Source organism: Vipera berus, assembly GCF_964194415.1.
Source record: "Vipera berus genome assembly, chromosome: 3".
Lineage (NCBI taxonomy): Eukaryota > Metazoa > Chordata > Lepidosauria > Squamata > Viperidae > Vipera > Vipera berus.
Window position 1 is genome coordinate 127,833,393 of NC_138204.1, and position 7,433 is coordinate 127,840,825.

Below are 7,433 nucleotides of genomic sequence, written 5' to 3' on the forward strand. Positions count from 1 at the left end.
TCTCTGACCGGAGGCACCCTGAGGAGGCCCTCTCTGTGGGAACACATAGTCTGTGAGTAAAGCTTCCTGATCCAAAACTACCTACAACTGGAGCAGAAATAGTCTTGGTTTAGGGTCATGGCTACTTAAGTAGGAATCCAGGAGGACCCTCATATTGTGAGTTAAATCTGACTTGGAGCATAACCCCATGTAGAGCTAAGGATGTCCTATGTCTGTCCATTCTATCTTCCTGGGATTCAGTCTTACCCTCTTTTCCCCCATTCACACCTTGTCAATCTTGGCACCAGTTCAGGTCCCTGACAACAGCTCCTATCTGACTCAGGATGGAGCTATACAGTGGTGGGATTCAGCCAGTTCCCACCAGTTCGGCATAACCGGTAGCTAATTTTTTTGTTGCCCAGACCCAGAATGGCCTTCCGGAAGTGGCATCCACACAGAGAACCGGTTGTTCACATATTTGAATCCCACCACTGGAGCTATATAATAGAGAATAAGCAGTAATGGCAAAATGAACAGCATATATGCACAATAAAAGTTTAGCCAAGTTTAAGCAAGAATGGCTTCTATATACTGTATATATTTCACATTATGCTTCAGGACAGATGTGTTTAGAATATGGCTTTTAAGGGGAAAATAAATTGACTAAAGAATTGAAATGAGAAATACTTGAAAATAAATGTTTACAAATATTGGGTATCAGTAGGAGTACAACAAAAGGAAAATTAGAAAATGAAATATTTGTTTTTAGGAGCTTTTCTTTTACAAACACCTCTAGGTGTGTGTATCTTTAAATAACAAGACAGTGAAGACTGACACACAGCTTAGAGATTCAAATCTTTTGTAGTAACTTTGTTAAAAGAATTTGATGTACTTTATCTCTTCGATGCTTAGTGATATACTGAACACTAACACTGCAACCTTGGAAACTCCTTTGTCTGTGTACCGATATTAAATTTCTGCATCATTGTGTTTCTTTTCCTTTCACATGCTCATTCTCACTTAGTTTTCTTCTAAAATCTTTTAAAAATGATTAGCATAGTGAGAAGTTTTATATCCAAATATATTTTATTCTTGATACTGTTTCCATCCTCCCCTTAAAATATTAACAGAATCCACAATGATCTGAGAATCAGCATCTCCACTAAATAATTAACAGTCAAGTTGAAACTAAATTAATCAACAAAAAATAACAAAACTTCCTCAAATAAGTTACCCAGACCTAAAGATGGGAAGGCCTGGGGGGGGGGATGGAAAAATTTGGGGAAAAACAGTTGTTATTGTTTTGCATTTTTTCCCAAAACCACTTTTCCCCCCAGAAAAATTGGGGGGGAAAAGGAAAAGTCGTTAATTATTGCAAGTTCTCTCAGCTGAAGATAAGCAAATCCTGGACTACAATTCAAGTAACACCGTACTTCTCAAAGCAGTTCTCAAAACAAGAAAAATATGCATTTGTGCCACTAGAGGACACTGCAGGGAAAAGGCTCCAGTTTAGTTTGTGTACCTCGGACCTCCTACAGTTGAGTAATTGTTGGTATACAATAGAGCATGGTCTGCATATTGATGATTCCTTATCCTTTGCAGGCAGCCCAGATTTTTCAGAAGTTCCTTGTAAATGTTACAGAGGGAAAAGGATCAGGTCCAGAGGCGCCCCCAGGCACAACCTCTCTTCCCCCCCCCACCGCCCCACCGCTGGGACTAGCTTTTTAGAAAGAAGAACTTTTGCAAAACTGTGCACTCCCACCCTGCCTCCCACCCACCCCCGTTCATTAATGTGTTTCTGCTTTAGAACATCTAGGTGGCGTTTTGCTTTTTTCCCCCTGTAATGTATTAGATTCTAAGGAGCTAATCCAGTTCCTGGTTACATTGTGAATTCCAGCATCATTAATAATATTATTATTATTATTATTATTATTATTATTATTATTATTATTATTATTATTATTATTATTATTATTATTATTATTATTATTATTATTTTGAAGCCTGTGATGCCCCTTATAGGAAGGATTTTTTTGCTCAGGAAGTTGGATAGGTGGGTATCAGTTCCATCTACTTTTGAAACTGTGGCTCAACTTGTATGGAGAGTTAATTGCCTTTAAAAGTGAAATTGGCTACAAACAGAATCCGTAAATGAAATGGGATAGGAAGGATAGCTCCAAAATAATGAAATTCTAGAAATGGCAACTCAGAGGTAAAGCCCACTGAGTGTAAAGTACTAATTGATGCCCAGTATGTCCTGGGGAATCCATTGCTGAGATAAACTATGAACCATGAAAGTTTAGGTTGCTTGCACACTAGATTACTTCTACGCTGGTTAAAAAGCAATTGACTGTGCACTTCCCAATGTAAAAATCCTGCTTTTTACTGCTCTAGCATGTTTTAATGGGTACTTTCCTTGCTGTTCTTTATGTATCAGTTAGTTGTTTCCTGTTCACCTGTTGCCATGACATTAGGCTGAAAATGTCCTTCACTAGTCCTGGGGAATCCATTGCTGAGATAAACTATGAACCATGAAAGTTTAGGTTGCTTGCACACTAGATTACTTCTACGCTGGTTAAAAAGCAATTGACTGTGCACTTCCCAATGTAAAAATCCTGCTTTTTACTGCTCTAGCATGTTTTAATGGGTACTTTCCTTGCTGTTCTTTATGTATCAGTTAGTTGTTTCCTGTTCACCTGTTGCCATGACATTAGGGCTGAAAATGTCCTTCACTAGTCATTTCCTTATGGGAAGGAAAATAAACGGCCAGCTTGCTTTTGCCCACTTTAAGTATCTATTTATTTTTGAACTATTACAGTTCCAAAGATAATGAATAAAGGCACAAGTAAGCAATTGGTCTTGTACTTAGGCATCTCCTTTTTTATATGGAATCAGATAATTTAAGGGCACCCCTGGGACATCGTGTCCCTTAGTAAACAGGAAGTAATTAATTTTCAAGAACAAAGGTCTACAGTAGACAGGCTGCAAACTGCATTTTAAGAAAATAAAGTAGAGGGAAAGATCTGGGCTGAGCCTTCAGAATATGGGAAGTGAAATGCGACTTCCTGTTTAAGTAGGCGGCCCAGTTTTAGCATCCCATCACTTTTACAGGACTTCTGCTGTGAAGGAAAGGGACAGGAAAATCATAATTTCTTATGAGCCAATATCCTGGATCCAGGTATCCCTATGTTCTCCATTATGAAGATAGTGAATATTTTGCAGCTAAGCACATTAAGAAGGAAAGACAGTTTGGAGACTGTAACAATTAAGTTTTTCAAATATTCAGGTTGAGCAGTCAAAAAAGTATTCTGAGATATTGAAATGTTTGGTATAATGATCTCAGTGTCTTATTAAGATGCAATGGAAGCCACCAATCAAAGAACATAAAATACAAAATTGCCACATATCTTGTCTAAGAAGAAATAGACAGCACGAAGAAGGCTGAAATGCAACTTCGAGGTATCTGGATTTTAAATAAATTATATCTACTGCAGAGAAAACAGCTAGTGTGGAAGCCTCTTTGGGCATTTATGTCATATAAGTAGTAAAGCAGCATTCCTTAAATTTCTGACAGCTAAGATATCTCTACATTTTTTTCTGCTGAGGATGGATAATTCTGCTCCACATCTGATACAGATAACTGGCAGAGTTATCTAGTACCATTTCCCAAATGCTCACAAAACAGCTTGAAATTGGCCTACCATTGTGTTCACTATTTAGAGATCTGTGGACATCAAAGTGCTCTGACCATTCTCTGTCATGTCTGTGTGTGTTAATTTAGAGATATATTGACTTCAGCTGGAAGATGCCACATTAACTATTATTTGCTGATAGCTTTCATTTTAAGCCAATTAAGCTTTGAGTCTTCCTAAAGCAAGCAGAAAGTGATGCCTTCCATCTTCTCCCAATAGTTTGCAATTTGCCGGATACACAGAATTTGGCAACAGCCAAACAAGTAACATGTTAGAGGCTGGACCTGCCCAACACCTAGCAACTGCCTGCTCCCTTGCAGTTCTCTGTAGTGCACAGTGACTGCCAAGCAGATTGATGGGTCAGCAAGTTGTATTTGGCATCTAGTAGGTCTCATTTGAGAGCCACTAAAGAAAGAAAAAACCCTCTTTGAATGGAGCTCAGCATCTTTTTTACTTCCAAGTTTCTTGGTGTGATTGAACTGCATAAAATAATTGCCTCCATTCCCTCAAATAATTGTTGCCTAGAGAGGTAATATTTAAGTTTCCCCTTACTATTGGGGGAGGATGTTGGAGCCAGGACGTGTTAGTTTAGAAATGCTCTGTTAAACAGAAATGAAAACCAAACAAGTATGCTGTGCTCAGAGTTGATTTCTAAAATTTCTGGGAGCAGGAAAAAAAAACCAATCATAGAGGCTGATCCTGAGATGGCAAATGTGGGAAGAGGAAAGGCAGTTACTGATGCTATCCTATTGCCAGAGAGAAGGGTGATCATCATATTTTATTACCCTATGTCTCAATATCTCCACACCTGTCTCAATCCTCAGAAGTCTATCATCTGACCTACTTGCTCCACCATAGCTAAAAAGGGATTGCTAAATCATATTGGGTTGATACCCCTTGTTGTGGCAGGAGTCTCTCCTTTTAAACTACTTTTTAAATCCAGAACACAAAGTTACAATTGAAGTTTGAAGGTTAACTTCTAGGCTTGGAACCAGATAAGGTGTGTGACTGAGGGGAAAAATGGGGCATGCTAGTGGTGATTTAAACTGCAACAGCAGAAAGAGCTAAAGACTGGAAAGAACCTAAGTTTACTGAGCTTATCGGAGTTTTGAATGATTTATTTTTCTGGAATAAGCCTGATTGCATTCAATAACATTTTTCTTCAAAATAAGTCTATGCATTTATCCTGTACCTGCCACACTTCAGATACATTATGATTACAATTCCTAAAATTCCCTGGAAGCAGTAGTTCCAACACATCTGGAGAAGTTTGATATGTAAGGATGAAAGCTTTGTATATTTTATATAGCAAGATTTCTAAAAACTTCTTGAACAAAAGTCCCATTGAGTTCAGAGGGACTCATTCCTCTGGTAAATGAGCAATGGTCTCAATATTTTTTTAATTACTTTATCTACTAGGAAAGCAATGATAGGTATTTGCAGAACATACTTGGGGAATTGAAAGTTTGTTATAAGGGCTGATTTCATTGTCATTTGGGATAAAGGCCATTATTATGCCTTTTGATTCAAAGAATAACAGGTACATACAAAATCTCTGTCTTAAAATGATTTATAGTATTGTGAAAACATATACCAGACAGAGGTCATATCAGTTTTGACATATAACTTTACAGGTTCGATCAAATACTCACATGGTGTGCTCAATACAGCACGTCAAACTGTCAGTCAAGTGGATATAGGCCTAAGGGCTTATTTAAGATATATGAAAAAGAAAACGAGAAGCTTATGCTGTGGGTTTTATGGGGAAGCTGATAATCTCTTCTACTTCTCTTCCAATAGAGCTTGAAGGACCAGCAGGAGTTCAATACATGTTGAAACAAATTGTGGTCCCTTTTGTGAATGATGCTGTTATTTGTACAGCCTGCCCTACATGACCCAATCAATTCGATAGTGCAATAAACACCAATGGCTTACTAAAGAATTTAACCTGAGAAACATGGCTTCTGAAACAAATGTCGTTTGACTTAGATTGGATTTTTTTTTCTTATTGGGTGTTCATTAAAACTGTTTCCCCTGCTCCATAAAAGGCTTCTGTAAACCTTTCAGAAGCATAATTCTCAGATCGCCAAAGAGGTGACTATAAAAATGCAATTGTTTCATTTCTTAAGAGAAATATCTAAATATGATATGGAAGTAGGCCTCTGAGGACCATCTAGCTGTCTTGACTGATAAGCTTTAGAAAGCTAGGAAGCAGTAATCAAGTTCTTTAAGATCTTAAATATAGGATGACACAGGCATTGTTTACATGAATCAGATGATAGTCAAACATAATAATCCTCTGGATGAAATAGTGAGTTTCAATGAAGACTCTTCCTATTGGATTGTGTTTTTCCCCCAAATGGCTCTTCTACAAGTTCTTCCAGTATTTTCATGTTAATGAAATGCAAGAAATTAAACTGTATTTCATCCATCCATCTAGAATTATACCACCTATCCCAACTGCTGCCAGAAGAAAATTAGGAGAAAGATGGACTTAGTAAACATCAAAGGAATGCCATTTTTATTGCAGCATAGTCTGTTTTATTCTTCCAGGTTTGTCTCCTTAAACAATCCCTCTACTCTTCCTGCTTTGACAATAATTACTGCCAGTTTAGAGGTATGTGCTTTGGTAAAATGAGAACTTGGCCTTATTGTGATAGAATTTCTGTACTATGAGGGCAATCATTGGTATTCCATCACCGGAGGTTTTCAAGAAAAGATTAAACAGCCATTTGGCTAGGATGGTGTGATGATTGATGCAGAAAATATTGGAACACATCAGAACATCTGAATATTTGGAGGCCTATGGTCCCTTTAAAAGAAAAAAAAGATGGTAGATGAACGTGCACAAAATAAATGCTAGGATAATCTCAAAATGTTGGAAATAATTCTCTCTCTCTCTCTCTCTCTCTCTGTGTGTGTGTGTGTGTGTGTGTGTTTGTGTGTGTGTTTCAATAAGAGAGAAGGAGTAAAGAAAGGATAGATGAGAGTCAGGAGTCAATGGAAGAAGACAGATTCAGGTGGGAGAAAGAGAAATAAATCTCTGTTTTTCAGCTGGGGAACTTTTTCTCTCTGTTCAGAACTGATTGATAGATTATGTTCTATCAAGTTCTATCAAGTTATGATCCCTTACTAACGACATATAGATAGATCTCCATGACAATCTATTCCCAACCTGGGTCTTTCAGGTCTTCCAATGGCTACCATATTCAAATCTATCAGACTTGCTACTGGTCATCCTCTTCTCTTTCCTTCCACCCTTTCTCAGCATTACAGCCTTCTCCAGAGAGCCAGGTCCTCATATAATGTGTCCCAAATAAGATAAGTCTTTTGTACCTCAAGTAACAACTCTGGGTTCATTTTTTCAATAATTCATTGGCTTGTTTTCTTGTCTGTCCATGTTAATTCTCAGGAATCTCTCTAACGCTTCTGAGAAAAAGATGACCTGACAGGCATTGAACTCTGAGCCATTTCGTCCAGATAATTTTTTGAAGCAGGAACTGACTTAGTATTATGGACATGCTATTTTCATCACGTTCTCAGTGGAAAGTTAAGATCACTACCGCCTCAGTCTTTCTTAATTTCTGTTATTTATTCTTGTAATGAATGTATTTCTTTAAATATGTCAATGTTATTAGATGTACAAAACTTTTTCACTTCTCTGCTACCATTTTTTTTATTTTATGAAACAGAACAAAGAAAAAATCCAACAATAAGAAAAAGAATTTATATATATATATATATATATATATATATATATAT